Raw genomic sequence first — 23,578 nt, 5'->3', positions numbered from 1 at the left:
TGGAGAAAAGCAGATTCTTGTGTTTTAAAAATGGGTAGGCATAGAGTACTTGAGAGAAAATAACTGTGGAAAAAATAGACTCACTTTCTTTTTATTAAGCTAGACAGTTGACAAGGAAGGGTCTGTGAGGTACTAACGGAGCTTCTGAAGGTAGCGAGTGAGAGAGTTTCCGTTCTTCCTTTTTTTCCTCACTGTTCAAAACAGGTTAAAACAATAAAATTATATTTGCGCAATGTGAAAATATATATTTTGCTACAGTTTTCACTTTCTAACATTGATTTAATTGATTTTTATCAACTATTGATGATTTGAGGGAGTGACAATTAGTGTCATCTTTACATGCATTGAAAATAACTTCTTTGCTTGTGTAATTTAACACTTTGTAATAAATATAATTAGCTAGCACCCTTTGTAGTGTTTCCAAATATGTGTCTTGTCTCATGAATATGTGCATTTGATTCCAGTCTGTTTTGACCAGGACTGTTTTTAATATTTGGGGTTTTCAGTCACATACTTAATTTACTCAGCAGCAAATTGCGTTGTCTTGCTACTTTCTGGAATGAAAATTATCTGCATGTCTATCTTGAGCCTCTACAAGTACTTCAAATATAATCAAGCATTTGCTCCTGCTACTCTGTTATAAACCTGTAATCTAGATGATCTCTGAAGATCATTGAAAGACATGTCAATGGTACAGCTCTAATAAACACAGGGCGGTGAGTGTGATTTTTTTTTTTTTTTCTTTTTATTTGAAAATTAGAAGTTCTCTTTAGCAAAAACTGCACCTCTTAGGTGGACTACTGTTGTGGTTTAACCTGAGATAGCAATGCAACCACAATAGCTGCTCGCTTGCCCACTCTCCCACCCACCCCCCCACACTCAATAAGGGGGAGAATCAGAAGGGAAGGGAGAAACTTGGATTGAGATAAACACAGTTTAATTAAATAACAAAATAGTAATATGCTGCTAGTAAATATATATATAAAAAATAGAAATATAAGATACTGAATGCAATTTCTCACAATCTTCATCCACAATGAGCAGCCAGTCCCAGGAAAAAGCACCTAGTCCTGAACAGCTGATCCCAAAGAGGAAAAAGTCAGGAAATCCCAGAGGTCTCTGCAAAATGACAAAAGGCCGAACAAAATGTCCTGAGCTAATGCCTGAGAGCAAGAATGTGAAATGCCTGAGAGAGAGACCAGAAAATCCCAACTCTCCTTAAATCTGAAGCATGATGCTAATGCATGGAATACTCTCATTGATCAATCTGGATGTCAGTCAAGCTCTGCCCCATCCATGGCCCCCTTCCTCACTGCTTCGCACCTGTGGGCAGAGCACTCCAAGTGTCCTCGACTCTCAGACTAGAGCAATTTAAAACATTAGCTCTGTGCTGGGGTGCTATCTCTTGTTCTCAGACTAAGTCCAAATAATGGCCATGCTAGCTATGGAGAAGAAAGGGTTCTGTCTGCAAAAATAAAATTAATTCATTTTAATTTAAACCAGCACAACTCCAAAAATTCAGATTAGGAATGGGTCTTAGAAACTTTAGAAGGCCACGCTTTGTACTGAAGTATTCTGTCAATTTTTTTCAATAAACCCTTGATCCTGCCAGTCTTCAGGCAGCAATACATCTCTGTTGTACCCTCTAAGCTGCACTTGAAGATCTAGTAATGCAGCCAGGCATAGAATTCAGCCTGCAGCTCCGTATTTGTGTTCTTTTCTGTCTATGGGTGTAAAGGTATCTGAAAGTGTGAATGCATGAAGTCTTATATCAAGGAAATTACAGTTCGGATTGGTGGACAATGAAGTGGATAAAAAAATTCACTGTTTTGGTAGCTAGGCTTAGTGGAGAGTAGGTCATACTCTAGCTAGAAGCTGGTAATGAGTGATGTACCACAAGAATCTATTCTGACACCTGTCCTGTTTCATGACTTTATCGATAACCTGCAAAGTTCAGAGAAGTGCACTAACAGTTTTGCAGGTGATGCCAAAATTGGGTGAACCACTATTCAGAAAGATATAGGTTGGAGGAATGGGCCGGCAGGAATCTTGTGAAATGCAATAAGGACAAATATCAGATCCTGCACTTGGGAGGGAATACAGGGTGGGGGGCAGCTCTGCTGGAAAGCATCTGGGGGGCTGTCTTGAGCAAGGCTAGGCTAGGAGTATCCCAGCCTGTAGTAACATGAAGGATCACAGCCAGTAGATTGAGGAAAGTGATTATTACCCTCATTACATTGCATCTAGAGTGCTGCATCCAGATTTGAGTCCTCTAATAGTACTGATAAACAGAAGCAAGTTCAGTGTGGGCTCTTAAACCGGTGAGGGGCTAGAGTGTGTGCCCACTTAGGAGAGGCTGAGGGAGCTGAGCTTCTTCAGACTGGAGAAGAGACAGCTTCAAGGGGACCTAACAGCAGCACTCCAGCACCTATAAGGACATCACAGAGAAGACAGTCAGCCTCTTCACAGGACTCCATAGCAGAAGGATGAAAGATAATGGTTACAAATTGAAAAAAGAGAGGTTCTGACTTTGTAAAAAGACAGTCGAGCTGGCTGCCCAGAGAAATGCAGCCTCTAATCTTGGAGGTTTTCCACAATGCAAGTGCATCATCCCTGAGCACCCTGGCCTGATCTCATGGCTGGTCCAGCTTTGAGCAGGAGTTGGACTAGGCACTTCCTGAGGTCTCTTCCAATCTTAACTATGTGGTGGTTTTTATCAGAAGGATCAGGTCCCATGGGGGCTGAGCAGGACAGGGTGCTGATGCAAAGAGTCACTGTCAACCATCCAGGTGTCATCAGAGAAGGCAATATAATGAGTTAGGTCTGGGAGGTCAATCCAGAATGTCCAGTCATGAACAAAGGGGAGACAGCTGTCATCAGAGAAGGCAATATAATGAGTTAGGTCTGGGAGGTCAATCCAGAATGTCCAGTCATGAACAAAGGGGAGACAGCTATGGATACATTCAAGGATCACCAAGGAAACAGCCAAAAAATGAGTACAGCCATGACATAGCTCAGGCAAGGTACCCAGGCCTGAGCTGAACTTGGAGCCCATGGGCAGAGGAAGTGGATAGGAGATTTCAGGTGAGGCTGTTCAAGGCTATCAAAGCCTAATACTGCACTCATGGCCTTGGCTATGTGATATTAGTAATGCCCTAATTTGTTCATGTGCTTGGGATGTTTAATTTTGTTGAAGTGAGAATCCTTAGGTATGCTGTACTGGATGTGATAAGCTCTGCAGGGTGTTGGTTTCACAACCACACCTGAGCAAAGGGCTTTGGTGGTTGACAGAAGCGGCTTCAGGTTGGGGGTGTTCCCCTGTTCTGTTGGGGCTCCTGTGGCTGTACCTTTGAAGGGTTGAAGGTTCAACAAGAACAGGGGTAAGGTTCCAAGGTCGAAGCACAGACTGCAGGTTTAGAAAGTTTTTGAACACTAGTCATAATTCATAGTGACAGGAAAAAAAAATATTATTTGTGTACACTTTGGTTTTTGAACTTATTGTGCAAGCTTAGGTGCAGAAAACTGACCCTTTGTTTGGAAGGACTTCTTTTAGTTCACAATCCAGTGGAGGGATCAGTAGCTGGATATGTAGCAAACATAGCCATTGCCTTGAAGAAATTAAGGCATGATGTGCTCCATTAAGGTAACTCAAGCTAAGGCTACTTTATTTATGAGTATTGAACAGAGGAATATAATATACTTTCAGTAAACGAATTTTAATATTTTCACATTAGATAGCTTGGCTTGGCTTTTCAGCAAGACATCGCTGTCCTTGCCCTTAATCTTGGTGAAAGAAAATGTGTAGAAATAAATGCTACTAATGTGAAAAACTTGTAATACAAGTATAGGTATAATGGAGGCTCTTGATGGGTGTTTGATTCACTAGTTACATCTGCTTACTGGTAAATGTAACAGTTACAAACTGGAGCAGAAAATTGTCAATTGATTTCATTGAATAAAAAAGTAGAGTTTGCATGTTTATGTGGAAAGAAATTTCGTGTTTGTTTGAGATACTCAATGATTAAGAAGTCAGGTATGTCAAAATGAAGAGTTTGGATTACTAAGACAATCTAATTCTTAAGAGATTGGAAACTTACTCTTGGGTAATACCAAATAATTTAATAACTGAACTATTAGAGGAAATGTTTGCAAATCTTGTCATCTTAATCACAAAAGATGTAATTTTAGCAAGTCTTTTCTAAGATACAATTACTCATCCCTTACTGTAACAAAAGGAAAACTGAGCATGTATGAATTGTACATTCTTAAACTAGAAATGACAACTTCTAAAACAAGCTAGAGTTAAAATTTTAATTATTCTCTGGAGATAGATGCTGTAGTAATTTTCAGTTACTTTGGGAAAGAAAAAACATTCACAAGAAATTGCATTTCTAGATAACTTTCAAATGAGACTGCTAACAACTATCAAGTAATCATCAGATACATATAGTGAAATTAAGTATTTTTGTACCATTAGTAGTTACCATCTTATTTCTGCTCAGGCATCTTCTCTTGGATGACAGATTTGTTCATTTGTTGTTTGTGGTGTATGTGGTGGGGGATTTTTTGTTGTTGTGTTTTGTTTCATGTTTGTTGGTTTTGTTTTGGTGTTGTTTGGTTGGTTTGGGTTTTTTGGTGGTGTTTTTTGTTTGGGGGTTGTTGTTGTTGTTTGTTTTTTTTAATGATACTTCTTTATTTATTTTTCTTTCCACCCTTGTGTCGAGAATGTATATGGAAATTATTTTGGTGGTGGTTTCACTAACTACCGTTTTCTTTGAATGTGCCTTGGTTCTTGCAATGCAGATCAGGTAGAATTTACAAATAACAAATAAATTGTGTCAGTTGTTCTGCTACTCCATAGTCTCGGTAGGTTTCCACTTGAATCATGTCTAATGTTTTCATCGGGTGACTAAGTCACTCTTTTAGATTTTTCCAGGGAGATTTGTGACTTGAATTGAAAACTAAAGAAAAATTTTCTCTCAGCAAGGTATGCATCAGAGGAGGAATTGCACCCACTCTAGTTTCTACTTCTTGGTCTTAATAGTGTGTTTCCTAACCTTTTCCTTCCTCGCATGCCATTTTTAAGAAAAATCTCCGTTTTTTTTCTCTAATGAAACTTTTCACTTTTTATGTGAATTGTCAAGGGTCTTTATATTTCTCAGCATTTTTGTCTTTTTTTTTCCTTGAGAAACATGGTTGGCTGTATGATTTCAGCTCTCCATTAGTGTATTAAATGTGATTTGGTGGTATGTAACCCCTCATTAACTGCACGAGTAAACATAGAAATAGCAGCAGAAAGGACTGAAGCAAAAGAAATCTGAAAAACCTCAGCAGAGATTGAAAAGCATATTCAGTGTTAGCAGGTGAAAAGCCTCTTGCAAAGTTTCTATCTTTATTAAAACCTGAAAGCAGACCTGCTTTAAGCTGTGATTCTGTCACCTGCTGAAACCAAAAATCTGTGCTCTGTTTTTACTTAATCACAGAGAATTAGCGTTAATTTTTCCATAGACCATTAAAAGTACAAATGACTGTCATCTGCCTTGCAGAAGTAGATGGGGCTACCTTTCAGGCTTGGGAATGTGAGCCCTTGCATCCCAAATGAACAGGTTCAATAGAGCTTCTGAAAATGTAACATTTAGTCACAGCTAGAGAATTTCCTGCTACCTTACAAGCAAAATTATTCAGGACTACTCTGAAGACACTATTCTGGTAAAAGATGATGTTGTGGGATTTTATTTTTTCCTACTGCATTAAAACTATGTGAAAAAAGGAATCTTGTAGTAGGTTTGATTCAATACGTGTATGAAGAATGCATCAAATTATAGGTGAGTTTGAAGGAGCTTATTCAAAAGATAATTTGTAATTAATATTGCAAATAGCATCTGGAATATGAAATTTAAAATAATCCAATTTCTATGCAAAATGTTACTGGTTTAAGTTTTTAGTACAGTAATTGCCCTTTTATATCAGTGAGATGATGACATTATTAATTTCTATTATAATATTTGTAAAATCGTGGATATTCAGGGACTCTCATCAAATTCTATTTCGGAGGGGGCACTGGTGGTGCAATGTCAAGGGAGCATTTCAATGCCAAATCAGCAATATGTTTTATCAAGTTAAATAGCAGTCCTTTGAAAAGTATTTATGGAACGCTATTTGTTTATTCTCCTAAACTGCTCAATAGTGGTGTGGGTTGTGTTTTGTTTGTTTGTTTGTTTTTTTTTTTTTTGAGTTTGTGTTTTGGTTTTTTTTTGTTGTTGTTGTTTTGTTTTTAATGCAGCATTATGTAATCTAGGGCATATAGCTTTCCTTATATGAACAAGAATGGTATGTCACCACTAACTCTTTTGAGTTTTTCCTTTTGACTGTAGTAAACTTATTTAGCTACGGTTTTCACATACAAGATCTGTGACCATGCACATCCACTTGTTTCCCCACATGTGTGTTGGGTTTTTATGTAATTTTAAGGCACTGTCCTAGTCATGTTAGCTGTATGGTGCATCTAGGTATTACTCACTGTTACATTTTATAGGTAGTTTACAGTATTCTATAAATGATCCATATAAAAACTCTGAAAATCTACAGCACCAATTTTTCAGGACTTACATGAAAACACTTTCTTACCCATGAAGGTTTACAAAAACAGTTTTTATAAGCATTGTGGTATAATAGCATAATGATTATTTGTGTTAGCTTGTAATAATAATAATAAAAAAAATCATGTTTCAGTCTCTTTGACAATATTTTCTCAAATATATCCTCAAAACTGCATTGAACACCTTTGCCTTTGTGATGTTTAATCAAAACCACTGTTGTTTCAAGAAATGTTCTTGTCTGCAGTTTAAGATAGAAAGAATATGTGCATTACTTGAGTTCATTTTAAATGTTCTTGGAAAATATTACTTCAGTGTTTATTTTTCTGAGGAAAAAGACAACAGCAATAGTCAATACTTTTATTGAGATATGTTAAGAATTAGTCCAAGTCTAGATTAGGTATAATAGGTAAATTCAAAAGAAACTATTTTGAAAGATTAACTAAAAATATTTTTCATCAGTTCTTGGCTGCCTACTTCCTTGGCAGTATAAATACTACATTCATCCTGGTTCGCATGAAATGTATTGATACAAGTTGTGCTAAGTAGGGTGAATGGAACCAGGATATTCTGCTTAGCCTGTGACTTGTGACTTTGTCTTGGGTGAGTCACTTGATGATGCCTTATCTGGTCCTCTGTGAGTGGCAGTCAACTTGGCTTCACCAAGGGGAAGTCATGCTTCAACAACCTCATAGCCTTTTATGAGGACATAACGAGGTGGAGAGATGATGGTAAAGCAGTGGATGTGGTCTACCTTGACTTCAGTAAAGCATTTGACACAGTCTCCCACAGCATCCTAGCTGATAAACTGAGGGAGTGTGGTCTGGACAATCAGGTAGTGAGGTGGACTGTGAACTGGCTGAAGGAAAGAAGCCAGAGAGTCGTGGTCAATGGGGCAGAGTCTAGTCTGTATCTAGTGCAGTGCCTCAAGGGTCAGTACTGGGACCAGCACTATTCAATATATTCATCAATGACTTGGATGAGGGAATAGAGTGCACTGTCAGCAAGTTTGCTGATGATACCAAACTGGGAGGAGTGGCTGACACGCCGGAAGGCTGTGCTGCCATCCAGCAAGACCTGGACAGGATGGACAGTTGGGCAGGGAAAAATTAATGAAATATAACAAAGGCAAGTGTAGAGTCTTGCATCTGGGCAGGAACAACCCCAGGTTCCAGTACAAGTTGGGGAATGACCTGTTAGAGAGCAGCATAGCGGAAAGGGACCTGGGGGTCCTAGTGGACAGCAGGATGGCCATGAGCCAGCACTGTGCCCTTGTGGCCAGGAAGGCCAATGGCATCCTGGGGTGTATTAGAGGGGGTGTGGTTAGTAGGTCAAGAGAGGTTTTCCTTCCCCTCTACTCTGCCCTGGTGAGACCACACTTGGAATATTGTGTCCAGTTCTGGGCCCCTCAGTTCAGGAAGGACAGGGAACTGCTGGAGAGAGTCCAACGCAGAGCAACAAAGATGAAGAAGGGAGTGGAGCAGCTGCCTTATGAGGAAAGGCTGAGGGAGCTGGGTCTCTTTAGCTTGGAGAAGAGGAGACTGAGGGGTGACCTCATTGATGTTTATAAATATGTAACAGGTGAGTATCATGAGGATGGAGCCAGGCTCTTCTTGGTGACAACCAATGGTAGGACAAGGGGCAGTGGGTGCAAACTGGAACACAGGAGCTTCCACTTGAATATGAGAAGAAACTTCTTCACAGTGAGGGTAACAGAACAGTGGAACAGGCTGCCCAGGGGGGTTGTGGAGTCTCTTTCTCTGGAGACATTCAAAACCCACTTGGACACATTCCTGTGTAGCCTCATCTAGGTGTTTCTGCTCCAGCGGGGGGATTGGACTAGATAATGTTTTGAGGTCCCTTCCAATCCCTAACATTCTGTGATTCTGTGATACTGCTTATGCTGCACTTGTAAATGAACACAGACAAAATAGAAGATTTGTGACCTATCAAATGAATGGTGGCATGTGAATTCATAATCCTTGATAAAGTGTTGGATTTCAGAGTAGTTGATGTTATATATGTATCTCCACATTAGATTGCTCACTAATTTGAGTAATCCCCATCTTAGCTTCATGTCTATAATGTTTAAAAAGCCTTTAAATAATGACATTATATAGTGCTATGTTACTGCATTTACTAATGTAATACGTTAAATTTTAGCTAATTTTTGTTCACTTTTGCTCTTCAGGCTCTGATAGCTGTTTTAAAATATATCATAGTCTTGAACAAGAGAAGTAATGAAAAAACAGATTTGGGTTGATATTCTGATTAATTTCCTTCATGCATAGTCTGTATTGTCAAATGAACATTATAATCTATGGGAGTGGAGCTTTAGCTGGACAGACTCCTTTATAGAAAGGTATATTCTTTTTGGTTAGTTCATTCTTGCTGTTGTTGGGAAATGTAGGTGGATAAATACCTGTTTCTCTCTATTTTGAAAGCTTGACTTAAATAAAAATTAGTCTTGTGGTGCATTGTGATGTGTGAATAATTAGGAATAAGAACAAAAGGTATTAGTTGTTTAAATGATTCCCATTTTAAAAGGGACTCTAGCTGAGTTTTCGCTGAAAACCAAAAGAGCAACATGAGTATGTCTCTTTTACTGAAAGAAGGAAGTCTTGAGTAGTCATCCAAATACTGCTTGCTTTCTTTCAATGAACTGGATCCTGCAAATCCTTCATTATTGTGGAAATCCAGTAAGTCACCAGGAACAGAAAAATAAATTTGTGGTTAAAGCCCAAGAATGGAAAGCAAATCTGGACTCTACTTACGGGTTTTCTGTTGTTTAATTTTGTGAAATGTGTATTTTCATAATTTCCAGTGAGACTAGCTACTGTGATACCCAGTAAAAGGAAAATTCTATTGATTTATTTTTTCAAAGATCTGTATCTGCAGAATACTGTCTCAGTATGACCCCTACATCTTTACTGTTCAAGAGATTTATTAAAAAAGCTGACAGGAAACAGTTCATGCAGAACTTTTTCAATATGAATTTTACTCAGGACTGTTGTAGCTACAATCCATTGTGTTTGAAAGGTTATATGCAAGCTTGCTAGAAAAAATCCTGAAGTAATTTAGGAGAACTAGATATTTAGTCCTATGGATATTATGACTACATCACTGCCAACATTTCCACTAATTACACTGTAATGTATTGGATGTTTACAGTTGAGTGTGGGAAAACAAGGTGTACTCTCTGTCAGTTTAGTAATAATTAAAAAGTTAAAATATTAATATTTTGTTTTGTTTGTTTTGTCTGTTAATAGACGAGGGTACTAAGAAGAAAGCTTTGTTATTGTGGGCTGCATCAACATTTCTGAAAGAAATTCTGAGATCTGGTCAATATCAACTGTCTTTTTTTTTTTTTGGTGTCTTCGTCAATGATAAGTGTGGAAGACTGAAGAGGATAAAGTGGCTTCTCTGAGATCATAAGTGAGATTGGTGGGAAAAGATAATTATCATAATAATTCAAACTTCTTTCTTATTGATACCCAACTAGAACTCAAAGTTGCTTTTTTCTTTAAAGCATCGTAACTTCAATACCCAGATCAGCAAACTAAAGCCAAAAATGAATACCTTGCTCAAAGATAGCCAGAAATCTTGGAGCACAAATGTGGAGAAGAGCCTGCGTCTTTGAGCACATTTTAAGCACTCCTCTTCTTCAGGAACCAAAGCCTACATTTTCTTAATTAATCTTCTTTACCTTGGGCATGCATTTTTAAAAACTAAAAATTAAGTATTGAATTGTAGTGAATGGAGCTACATATGGCTGGTGACCGGTCATCTTTGGTGTTCCTCAGAGCTCAATCCTAGGGCCAGTTCTGCTCAGTACATCCATCAATGACCTCGATGCAAGAGTTGAATGCATTATCAAATTTGATACCAAACTGGGAGGGGTTGTTGACACTCTTGAGGGATGAGAGGCCCTGCAAGAAGGGTCTAGATAGATGGGAGCATTGGGCAATGATCTGTGGCATGAAATCTAACAAGTCCAAGTGCTGGATTCTGCACCTAGAAAGGAGTAACACCAAGCAGAAGTATAGACTGGGAGAGGAGTGGCTGGAGAGCAGCCCTGCAGAAAGGGATCTGGACTGCTGGTGGGCAGCAGCTCCATGGGTGCCAGCAGTGTGTGCTCTGGCAGCCAACGGGGCAAACTGCATCCTGCGGGGACACCAACCACAGCATAGCCAGCTGAACAAAGAAGGTTATTGTCCCACTGTATTCAGCGTTGGTGAGGCCTCATCTTGAGTGCTGTGTGCAGTTCTGAGCCCCACAATTTAAGAAGGATGTGAAGGTCTTCAAATGGATCCAGAGAGGGGCAACAAATCTGGTGACAGGGCTGGAAGGAATGTCCTGTGAGGAGCTACTGAGGACTTCAAGCTTTTGTTTAGTGTGGACAAAAAGAGGCTGAGGGGAGACCTCATTGACCTCTGCAGCCTCCTGAGGAGGGGAAGTGGAGAAGGGAGGTGCTGATCTCTTCTCCCTTGTCTCCAGTGATGGGACACTGGGGAATGGTTCAAAGCTGCAACAGGGGAGGTTCAGACTGGATATTAAGAAGCATTTCTTTACCGAGAGGGTGGTCCAACACTGGAACAGGCTTCCTGGAAAGGTGGTTGATTCCCAAAGCCTGTCAATGTTTAAGAAACATTTAATTTTTGTCAGGCCTGAAAGTGGTCATGCAGCTGGACTAGATTACTCTTGTAGATCTCTTCCAACTGAAAAATTCTATTCTGTGTATTTTTCATAAGGGATAAACTGCAGGAAAATTATCAAATTCTGTACTACATTCTGGAATCTGTAACATCAGCATAAAGTTTGAGTAGATCCATATTGCTAATAAGCTCTTTAAATCAGTCTTCGCTATCACTGGATATACTTCAGTAACTTTTTATTTCCATGTTTTTGTGAAATGATCATTGAAGAGAAAAGTGAATTTGGTATGACCAAGCATTGTTTCTTTGTCTGAAGTTTTACAACACTATACTTAACAGCAATATCCTCTATGAAGACCAAGATGCTCCTAGGACCTTACATTTGATTAGAGTGGCTCAAAGCAGCTATCCACATTTTAAGTCATGGAAGCAATTCTTTAACTTTTGCTCCTGTCTGGACAGCTCTTACACAGTGCATGGCTTCTTCCTGTCAGAAAGTTCTTAGAACTGACTCTTTCTGATTATTTTGCTAATATGTTAGAGCTAATTGGATCCTGATTGACTTCTTTTTTTTTTTTTTTAATCACAGTAAATCTTTTTAGTACCTGGTTTGTCATTGGGGTGCATTGATGAGACAATCTAGGTTTTTGACAGGGATTTGTGAGTCTCCTGGTAAGTCATAAAGATCAAGAGAGATTTGTTGTCATCATTAACACCTTGTCATGCTAAAGGTTAGATGTTTCTTTCACATCAGTTATAAGACCCTGTTGCCAGGAGGCAACCACTAAAGCTGCCTTCTTTCTTTTCGCACAATATTGAGTTGGTTGTGACAGCAACTAGCACATCATTTGCAGTTTCTTAAAATTGCTTCCACTCTAGTTACAACCTGATATACTATGCTCTTCCTTTAAGTCAAATTAGTTTGTGTAGGTAATGAAATTCAAATGTACTAATCCATTAATATTTATTTGCAACTTTCATTGTCACTGACCATAATTTTTTTTTTTTTTTTGACTCATTGAAGTTGGAGTAAACAATGTAATAATTTTGGATACTCCTTTTTCCTCCATGGAACTCTTGGATGGCTTCTGCCTCACTAACCTGTGCGACACAGTGCTATTTGCAAGATACGACACTGCCTGCAGCCATCTCCTATGGCAAGTTTTCTTTTCCAACCATCCACGAGCAAAATACTGGCATGCAATTAAATACATCTCATCTAAGATAACATTGAGAGAGTTCAACTGGATTGCACGAGAATCTTGATAGCAGAAGTATTTTCTTTAAACATAAAAATGAATTCTTTTTTTCAAATTAGAACTACTGTTTCAAAAGACTACACACGGATCATAACTCCTATGTATTGACCAAAGAACCGCTATCAGAAAACATTGTAAGTAGAAAACATTGTAGTATTCTAAGTAGGATATTAACAAGTGAACCACACTGTAACAGCTAAAAGATCATTCAAGAGACAACTGATGTCACTTATGCATTGTCATTTAAATCATTAATACCATGTTGGAAGGTACTCATTTAGATGGTTTCAGGTTTGTCCAAATCTGGATACATAAATCTGATTACAAATTAATAGTATTTGAATGAATTAGACACCAGACTTTAATAATCAAAAGCTAATTCACACAGCCCACATAAGCATACAATAAAAAATGGGGGCGGGGGGGGGGCGGTATTTGGTTTTGAGTTGTGTTGATGTGCACAATCTTTAACTGCAGCAGGTGAAAATGTGACTTCAGTTGAAACAATAGCAAAGTTATAATTGATGTCTCTGTGGCCAGGGGTTCATCCATTTTGAAGATTTTCTTTGAGATATTCAGAAAAATGAACTAATGAAACAAATCCTCTCAGACCTGGATTGATCACACTTCTTACACTTTAAGTTAAAATAAATTTTTGGTCTTTTCTATCTTGTCTCGTTTAATGAAATTTTTATCTTCCTAAACATATCTTAGTGCCCTCTTCAGTTCTGAGGAAATTGAGCAACTGAGTCATGAGGTGCTCATAATGAGAACACTGGAACAGCCTTTGAGCAAAAAGCTACGTTTGAAAACTTTGTTCTAAGGAACAGCTTGTCAAACATACCATGCCTGCTTTCAAATCAGCTCTGCTAACAGTAATTCTGCTTCTTTGCTTCTATTACCCAGCATGAAACTTAGCACGAAAGGGATGACCCACACAGACAAGGTGTGTCTGAGATGGGAACAGAAAAGATTCAGGAACACATACATGTCAGCTTTCTGTGAGGTATCAATCAACTCTCTTGTAACAAAGGAATTTAATGATAAATTGCAGCTAAACAGCTGCAAAAAGTTTACAAGCATAGTTTATTAATCCACGTGATTTTCCTCTTGATAAAATTTGTGACCTGTTCTCAGTGATGTTTTCATTCATTGGTGTAATTGTTTTTGATATAGAACATGCAATGGGAATTTACTGAACTAATACATTATTAAAATATATTCATCTTTCTTAAACTGATTTTCTACTGCATAAGACAGTGAAAGAAAGTTATTTCAAAGTGTAGTATTTATTATGAAATCACCAATATAATGCAGTAGCAGGAAAGCCTGTAATTGTGTATGTGATGAGATGCTGCTGCTAAAACAGCTGGGGTTACTGCACTCTAGTGCATGTGAATCAATAATGTTTAAATGTGCACTGTAATTATAATCGTAGTAAGAATCTAGCGATATTGAAAAGAATGTTTGAAGCTTTGCAGAGTTCCAAGTCAGTTCAGTGGTCAAGGCAGGATTTTTCTCCACAACACTGATCAAGTTTCTATTCTGGACTCATTCAGTTAAATGCCTCATAAAATTTAAGGCAGCTTGGCAATATGCTGCCTGAAATGCATGGAAGGGGTGGAAAAAAGCCCTAAAACTGTTACAGCAAGTAATCTTTCCCACTATATTGATCACGCTGGATACTGTGCTTAAATAACAGTACTAGGAAAAAAAAAGAAATAATAGTCTAATAAAACATGCCAGAATGCACACTTAATGTGCTTGGAGATTGAATCTTAATGACTCAAAATTCCAGCTGATTAGACAATTCTCTTGAATGTGCTTTTGTTTATATCAGCAGCTGTGCCCAGACCTCTGCAAGAATGCTGTTGGTTGGAAGTCAGGGCCTTTCATTGGGATAAATTTAAATCCAACTTTAATTGAATCGGTAAAAAGCAGAGACCATATCATTATTAACAAGTAATGGAATCAGAAACAGCTTGGTAAATTTAAACATTCTTCTTCTCCCACTGGGAGGGCAAGTAAGAAATTGGTGTCCCACCAAAAAGGCAACTGATCACAGCATCACAGAATGGCTGGGATTGGAAAGGACTTCTGGAGATCATCTAGCCCAACCCACCCACTAAAGCAGGTTCACCTAGTGCAGATTGCAGAGTAATGTGTCCCAGTGGGTCTTGAATGTCTCCAGAGAAGGAGACTCCAAACCTCTCTGGGCAGCCTGTTCCAGTGCTCTGGCACCCTCAAAGTAAAGAAGTTTTTCCTCATATTTAGATGGAACCTCCTATGCTTAGCACTTCTGAGAAGTAGTTCTTCCATTTGTCATTCAGAACACTAATCCCCTTTATGAGGGTGATCTGTAATGGAAGAGAAGAGGTAGTGGTAACTTTTTTTGCACAGCAGCCTAGCAGTAAAAAGTGCAGCCTAATTCTGTAGCCTTGAAAAAAGACTACTTGCCAGAATTACGAAGTCCTATATTTCTGCCATTTTTAGTGCTTGCTACACGTATTCCATTCAAGATTACTCCAATGAACTGGACAAGGACAATCTGAAACACAGGCACGAGAACTCAAACTTTAGGTAAGTGTAGGAAGTCTATTCACCACCACACCTGAAACAGTGAAGTACCACCATGATGGTATTTTGGCAAAGATGGGGTTTAGCTTTCTGAAGATAGCACAAGGGCTCCTCCTCTCACTTCTGGACCATGCAGGATTTGAACAAGGACTTACCACAGATTTCAGTGGTGTGTGAAGTCTCTATAATTAGAAAATATAGTTTCAAGTGCATAGGTATTTGCATACTTGTGTCATCCCCAGTGTACTAGTGATTGAGTATGGCCAAGTAAAAAAAGCTACAAAGAAAGGAAAGGTGTCGTATTTGAAACTGATTTTATAACATTTATCTTTCTGTATTTGACATCTTGGAATGCTTATAGCACCATAAAATTCATAAAACAAAGAAATTATCCTGTGTACAAGGAGGCTGTGTAATTTTTATTTTGTATACCATTTGCAGCCATTACAACCTGTCAATGTTGGAGTACTCTTCAATATTGAAAAAGAAAGGATAGTTGACATGTGTGTTGGTTTTTTTTTTTGTTTGTTTCGTGGGTTTTTTTGTTTGTTTTTTCTTTCTGAATCAAGTAAACCTGGTCTTGAACTTCAGAGGAATGAAACTCTCTTCTGAAACATTTAGCAATGCCCTTAATTCTGCTTCCTTCTATAACATCAGTGCCACACATTACTTACACAAGCAGTGAATACAGAAATGTAATTTTGTCTGTAACTTTATGTATATGTTAAAGTTTCACTGTCTTCGGTACGTCTTGATGACATGCTGCTTCAGTGCTATCCTGGCTAAAGATGATGTACTGAAGCAGAGTTAGTCTCATTATTTCAATAGACTAATGAATATTAAATACTCTGAAACCAATATGTGAGTATTTACGTTCTTGTAGTGTTTAAAATACACAGTAATTCCATCTGTCAAGTATAAGTAAATCAGTGGGGACAAGGATTATGTAGAGGACATATTAATCAGTATTGGTATAACTTGCCCTTGCAGTTCTGCTCTTAAGACACAGCAATATCACACAACGGAGTGTCAGAAGTACAGAAGTCCATGGTCATTTAGTCACATAATATAAAAAAAAAATCCTAAAACCAAACCAAACTAAACACCAAGAGACATTTCCTAGCATGAGAAGCAAAGGAAATTCTGTTGCACAGCTTGTTTTGGGGTTGGTTTTGTTTTGATTGGTTGGTTGGGTTTTTTTTGGTGTTTTTTGTTTGTTTGGTTGGTTGGTTGGTTTTGTTTTTGTTTGTTTGGTTTGGTTTGGTTTTTTGTTGTTGGGTTTTTTGTGTGGTGTGGGTTGGGTTTTGGTTTGGTTTTGTTTTTTACTTTTTTGAAGTAACTGCAAATTTGCTTATTTAGCCAGTACAATTTAACTTTTTTTTTGAGTAAAGTGCTGGAAAGGGGTAGGCATCAGTATCCTCTGCCTACCTGATGTACTATGAGTACATTCTAATAAATTATTTCAGTATTTACTTTAAGGCAGAGACAGCATAAGTGAACTTCAGTGCGATTGAATCACAGTGCCTTTTAGTGTTCTTGATCTATAATAGCAGTCTAATTTGTCCTACTTTTAAAAACCTAACAAAGACATTAAAATCTTACAGATTCCACTCTTAGCATCAACATAAATCTCTTACTTTTAATTTTAATTAAAAATTATAAGTAGAAAGTGCAGTGTATTGCCAAAAGAGATTATATGCATATATATATTTATTCATGTTTTCTTAATATATATTGGATTATGTTTCATACTCACTTTGAAAAAACAAAAACAACCTTTGAGAGAATAGGTTGAATACAATATTAGTACCTATTTCAAAATACTAGATAGGGCTATAGCACTATTAGACTTGGTCATTTTTATGAATAGTAACTGGCACATGAGTCTGGATTTCAGTTATTCAAATGACTTTTGACCCCAGACTTCACTTGGTACCATTCTTTACATTCAGGAGTGCTACAAACATTTTCTCTCTGTGAATATACTATTGTTTATTACCTTTATTCAATTGGTATACTTCAATTGTTATACTGAAAGAGAAATAATTAACACATATTCCGCTTATGTTATTTAAACAAAAGTTTGCAATGCCCAAATAATGTCAGAAGCCAGATAACCACTCCTGCTGGTGTATATTCCCCTTTCCTTCCTGTGAGCTCATTTTTAATTTTCTCTTTTATTTTTGCATTTTCTAACTACCTGTCTTCAGTCATTTATTACTGACTGCCTGGTTCACTCTCCCCATATATTAGAAATACAATTGCAAACCTGAAACTAGTATTTTGTAATTTGTGCTTAATGCTTGAAACAGCATAGTCTCAAAGGATCTGTTGGATATAACCTCATTATATTTTGTATGCAAGAATAAAAGAGAAAAACAATACTTTTTTTTTCGTATCAGTTATCTTAGTGATTATTAGCAGAAATACCATTCTTAGCACTAATATTCAGCACAACAGCTTCCTACATACAAAAGCAGCTTTCCTTATTAGCAAGTGGCAATACCAAGCAGAACTAATTTGCAGTTAGAGTACTTATCTAGCAGGATATACCAAGTGCTATAATACAATGATACAACTGCACTGCGGCTACCTTAGTAGAAATGAACATGTACCAAATAGAATGTAAAACCACACTCCAATTTTACTCATTTTGCTTTATTAATTTGAAATGAACTAGACTAGGATAAACCTTCTTAGATTTTCGTAACTTCACTAAAGATGTTCCAGCTTCCAAGCAAAAAGAAAACCTTACTTTCTTCTGTTTCATACAGGAATATTTTAATTTGAAGATTTTTCAGGCCCTGTATTGCTGTCTCCTGTGTACAGAGCTCTAAACACAAAACAAAGCAGTGTCAGACAAATTATGGCTGAGAAACTAACAGGTTTTTGTCTTTTTAGGCAAATTGATTCTTTGTTGCACAGACACCTTAAGGAAAAAACAGACTTGATGTGATAGGAGGGTCAATACTTGTTCTCACTGGTACGTTCTGGAGTCAGAGTTCATTCATTCAGAAGAAAACACATTACTGGGGGAGGGATGTGAGGGATGGAGATAATATTCCTTATAAAGGTGGATCCTGAATTTTACCAAGGGCTCCTTTGCCCCTACTGACAAAGGAGCAGTGACTGTTGGAAAGCGATACCTAGTAATTCCAGAAGGGTGAGCACCACCAACCTTTTTAAAAATAGATGAAGGATCACCAAATATGATTAAGTCACATGGTCTTCCTTGGTTTGAGTTAATATTCTATAGATTTTTACAGCTTAAGTACTTGAATGTGGTTTTCTACTGTTTCTTCTGTTGTTTTCCATTCCTTCGGTCCAGTTTTGTAAAGCAAGCCCAGTTTCTTTACTAAGCAGCTGAAGTGAACCACAGAATTGAACAAAGGACAAGCAGAACTGCTGACATCAGCAGTGGTATCTGGTGAGGCTGTGCCCACAAATGTACAGAATTGGAAACCAAAATGTTTTTATCTGCTAGCAGGAAAAGGCTTTAATTGGGGAGATCGTGATCTGCTAGCAGATAAAAATGCAGTAGTGGTGGTAGGACGGAACAGCTGATCAGCAAGCACAATGAAGATATCTCTTTCATTAAATTTAGAAGCAGATTAGTACTTGCTATACATTATAAATTGGTATGCAACTTGGAGAGAAAAAAGTAAAGAGATTTAACAGATGTAAATAGTTGTTCTTTCACACAGAGTGCTGGAGGCACAGCTAGAATGATTACAGCTGTGTGAGAAAGGCTGCTCTTAGTTCCCAACAAAAATGAAAACAACAGATAAAAGATGGCAGATGTATGAAAGTGGCATAATATTTTATGGACCTAAGTTCCCAAGACATGTCCTTGCAATAACAATATAAATCTTCTTTGGTGTTTATTCTGCATTGGCTAGCATTTCAAAAATGAAAAATGTATTAACTTCCGTATTTACGGTGTGTATGAACAGATTGCCAGTGATTCACAAGTATTTTGTGTTCATCTTACAAGCATAATTATTGGTTAATAAGGCTTAAATCTCTTTTCTCAAACATCCATGGCATATTTACCTGAATATTAAGGATTATTTTGAAATAGAAATTATTTTCCTTGACTCTTCTGTTAAATTTATCAGTAGTTCATGTGCATGAACTTTGCTGCTGTAGAAGATTTTGTTTTGGTTTATTTTGTTTTAATTACGGATATGACTGCAGTGTAGCCTTGGAAGGGAGCAAGAGCAGCAGTCTCCATGTAAATGCAACTCCTGAGAGAAAGAGTGTGATTTCTTCCATCTCTTTCTTGAACGGCTTCAGTTGCAGCTCTTCAAGAAGCTCTCAAATCTTGAGCTGCCCTTGAGCACAGGCAGTTAAACTCCTGGGGTAGGGGAGAAACTCTCACATGTGCATTCTTGAATCAGAAGTACCACAGTGAGGACCTGGTATTTTCTTCCACAAATATTTAGGTGTTCACCTTGAGATATGTTTTTTTTTTCTTTCTAGCTTTTCTTCCTGTTTTTTTTTCTTAACGGTTTGAATGTTTGTGATGATATTGCGATGCAATCGGTTTGTTTTACAAGTTTTTAAAAAGTGTGTTAGGGCAGGTGGATGCATTTTTTTTAAATGCATGCTTTTCTTGAACCTTTAATATTGGGCTTTAGATACCGGGTATATATTTACCTTCTGTCAGTCTACATCTTTAATATTTAATTCTACTGGTGAAATAAAGCATTGCTTATAAATATCCTAGAGGATTTTGGTTGAAGTACAGGAGCAGAGAAAGAAACATAAAAGGTCTACAAAGGCTGTCTGGTTCATCCCTGTCTACAGGGAGTAAAAAATTATGATTCTTTAATAGTTTGGATTTTTTATATCTCAAGTCTAACAGCCTGTTAATATGTTTCTTTTTGTTGTTTTTCTTAAGCAAAACAATATCTACACAATCTTTCATCATCCTTAAGATGATGTTTTCAAACCTTGAACTACTGAATTGTAATATTAGATTACTGTGTTATGGTTTAAGGGTATTCGTAATTTTGCCCAATGGTAAAAGGCTGTTTTTCATAAATAAAGTCTTAAAAATATGAAAATTCTGTATCTTCTAACAGAAATGGCCAGCTTTACTAGTGGGCTATACAGGACAGGGATTGATATATGTTGGTATATGCAGTATCTGACCTTTCTGAATTATGTATCACATTATGTTTACATATAGGAGCAGTGTCTCTTTAAAGATTGTAGAAATGCAAACACTTGCACAGAATTGTAATTTGAATTTTATACGGCAATAAAAGAATAAACAACAAAAAGACCTCTAAATTTGAGCCAAGAAATTCCTCAGACAAAGTTTCCTTTAAAAAAAACTCACACATAAACTTGAAAAGCTCTTCTTAGTATTAGTAGTTCTCTTACTGGTGTTTTTGTGTCCTTTTGTTCATCAGGTCATGACTGTGGCTGAAAAATGATTTTCAACATTTGGTTTACTGCTAGGCAGTTGATAGCTCAGGGTGCAAAATGAAAATAATGGTAAGGTGAAAGCCAAACTCTCACTCAATGTGTGAGTCACTTCTGAAATGAAAGGCGTGTACTGTACTGAATCACCAGGGTCACTGACCACCGATTGCTTCATAGAGCAACATGCAGCTATGCCTGGGACCATGTGTCTACCTTCAACCTCTTTATTTTTTGAAAAACAGCTCTTGATGCTTTTCAAAATGCTGCAGATTCCCCTAAAACACTTCACAATTGTCGCCAGTAGTGAGTGGTGGTGCCTGCTTTTTCTTCTTTTGCTTCAAGAAAGCTGTATTGCCCAGATCATTGGACCAATCATTAAGGCTGTAGATAGGGCTGCAGGCTGGGGTCTGGCGTCTGGTTCTTGGTACTGTGAGGGTGCCCATGATCCTTTTCCTATTCTCACAAGTGGGCTAAAATTTCGCCATCTGTGAAATACGGTATGAGAACTTTTTCTTAGCCTTACTGCTTGTGAGCACAAGGACATACTCTGGAAAATACTGATTTAACTGCCAGGAAGATTGGAAATGCTAAAGTGAGCTGAACACCACTCCTCCACACCTAGACTATATTCATTTTGTTTTCACTAGAGACTGACAGTTCCAGAGAGGCTAAAGTTTTAGGGACTATTCCTTAACTTTTGTGTCTTGCTTTTTTGAAACCTGCCTTTTGCTGATAGGTGTTCCTAAAGAGTATAGAACCACCTTAGTTTTATATCAGCCCATCCTTTTATTCCTAACCTTCTTCAGAAACATCCTGTGTAAGTAGTAACTTGGAAAAAAGATAATATCTTGACTTATTTTATAAGAAATCAAATTTTAAAGAAAATTCTTGATAGATATCTATTTTTAAAACTTAGTGATCCATAGAAAATGTCTTTCCAGTAGATCCACTATGTTACTGGGATTTGGAATTGGGATAAATTGTATTTTGCTCAAGCTGTTTAACAATTTTTGTGTGTTTGTTTTGTTTTGTTTTTTCTCCATCTACACTAAAAAACTTTATGGTTCTTAACTTGTTAATAGCACTGAGAAGCCTCTTTGGAGATCAGAAATTCCTTCTCTCTGCTTAAATGGGAATCTCAATTCAGCAAATAAGACAGCAAGGATTGCTTAACCTTTAGTGCAGTTGCATTCCCTTTCCCCCAAACAATTAAAAAGTAAAAGAAAACAACCTGGCAATGGAGAAGTGAGACAGCCCCCGCATTCTATTAGCTTGTGAATCAGAGCCGATATCATATACGTTGCTTTTGGTATGCTAGACAGTGTAATTCATTAGGAAGGAAAAATGTACTAGACTCAAATTCAGCAAAAAATTTACCGGCTGGCTGAACACCATGTAATATAAAGTTAACTTCTTTTACAGCCAGAATCCAACTCAGAAAATTTAAGGAATACCTCTCAGAGGTATATATATGCTATTTATAGGTCTATAAATATGTATGTATACTTATGTTAAGAAGCATAAATCAAGCTTAATCATGGGACATGTTAAAAATGCAAAATTGGATTGAAATTTGTTATTTTGCTGCTGCATGTGAGCATACAGGCTGTATATCTCATTGAATCCCACACAGTAAGGAATGTTCTTGCTGCTTGGCTGCTACTTTTCTTTGCATACATCCCGTATGACAGCAAGTTTTGACTTTGTCTTGCAGTATCTTTGTGCTGGCTATATCAGTTAAACCTGCCCAGGATTTGTTCTGTTGCTTGCTCGTTCTTTCACCATTAGAGTCTGGCTTTTGACCTTCTTGTGAGCCTGCACTGGATTGCTAGTCTTAGACTACAACCATGAGATCGGTGTTCGAAAGTGAAATGAGAATTGTCTGCAAAGTATCTTGAGGAAAAAGGTTCCACCTTTTTTTTTTTTTTTTTTTTTTTTTTTTGATGTTTGTCAAATTACTTTTCGTCAAATTACTTTCGATTTAATAATCTGTGAAAACTTGTGTGGTATCAGAGGAGCTCCAAAGCAATTGCAGAAGGGACAATGTGCCTGGGACAGAGCAACAAACTGTCAGACCTGCTCAGGCAGCCTTGGAACAACCTAATTATTCTACAGTGTACCACTGTCACAGATAGCATTTTACACTGTTTTGATTCAGCAGCTATTTAGGATTCATTGAGGTAGATCACAAGTTTAATATATGATTTCTAATAACATCCAACAAGTGATCAATGAAGTGATTTAAAGCAATTCAGTGGAGTTTGTTCCAATCAAAACAGTTCAGATTCGAAAATAAGGGTCACACTATACTTACATACACATAGACATACACACAAATATATGGATAAAAACACATATAAATCTATAAAACACACAGACAAGCACACAGTAATCCATGGATATTTGAATATATGTGGTGGTATACCTGTGGCCAAAATTTCTCTCCTGACATTAGCAGTTTTTTTTCCCCAAGATGTCTGGCTTGCCTGGGTATTGAGGTGGCACAGGGAAACTGCAACCACACAGTTACTTCAGTGGAAGATGGCATTTGTTACTGTCACTATTAGCAAAAAAAAAAAATCTCTGAGAATGTTTTAAAATAAACATTACCAAAACAAGCATCAGTTGCAGTGAGAGAATGTGCTGAAGTCTTGGTCCACTCTTGGGGTACCTCAGCTAAAATACAAGTTCCTGAAAAACATGGGCACCTAATGTTGGGGGGGAAAGAGGTGCTGAAGTTTATATGTTTTTGTGTAACAGACAAGACAAAATGTTATTAAATATTTAATATTATTTTTGTAAGAGGAGGATATTAATGAAATGCTAAAGCTATGGCTGACTGTCTCATCATACAGTCTTGTTCATGACTAATTGTATTCTACCTAAAAGCTAGTTACTAAATTTTTTCCATATAACTGTTTTGACTAATTAAAGTGAGTTCAGAAAAGAGCAGCATGATTGGAAAGCTGGGGAAATTGCTTCTGAGAAGATTAGAGAAATTAAAATTCATAGCCTGGTGCACAGATGATTATTGGGGGAAATGATTCTTGAAGTATTA

The 23,578-nt window shown here is 37.4% G+C and overlaps 1 protein-coding gene across 10 annotated transcripts in view; it reads left to right on the top strand.

The window, feature by feature from the left end:
- KCNIP4 (potassium voltage-gated channel interacting protein 4) overlaps positions 1-23,578 on the top strand; it is a 430,639-nt gene that overhangs the window by 295,803 nt on the left and 111,258 nt on the right. Inside the window, exon 1 of one of the 10 annotated variants that reach the window (XM_071807361.1) lies at positions 15,009-15,090. The exons of the other annotated variants lie outside the window; for them this stretch is intronic. The gene's annotated coding sequence lies outside the window, so the exon portion shown is untranslated. Of the gene's footprint in view, positions 1-15,008; positions 15,091-23,578 lie in introns of those variants that run through there. 10 annotated transcript variants of the gene reach the window in all.

The sequence above is a fragment of the Patagioenas fasciata genome, chromosome 4, assembly GCF_037038585.1.
Source record: "Patagioenas fasciata isolate bPatFas1 chromosome 4, bPatFas1.hap1, whole genome shotgun sequence".
NCBI lineage: Eukaryota > Metazoa > Chordata > Aves > Columbiformes > Columbidae > Patagioenas > Patagioenas fasciata.
The sequence above is the reverse complement of the archived record's forward strand: the minus strand, read 5'-3'. Positions and strand labels throughout refer to the sequence as shown.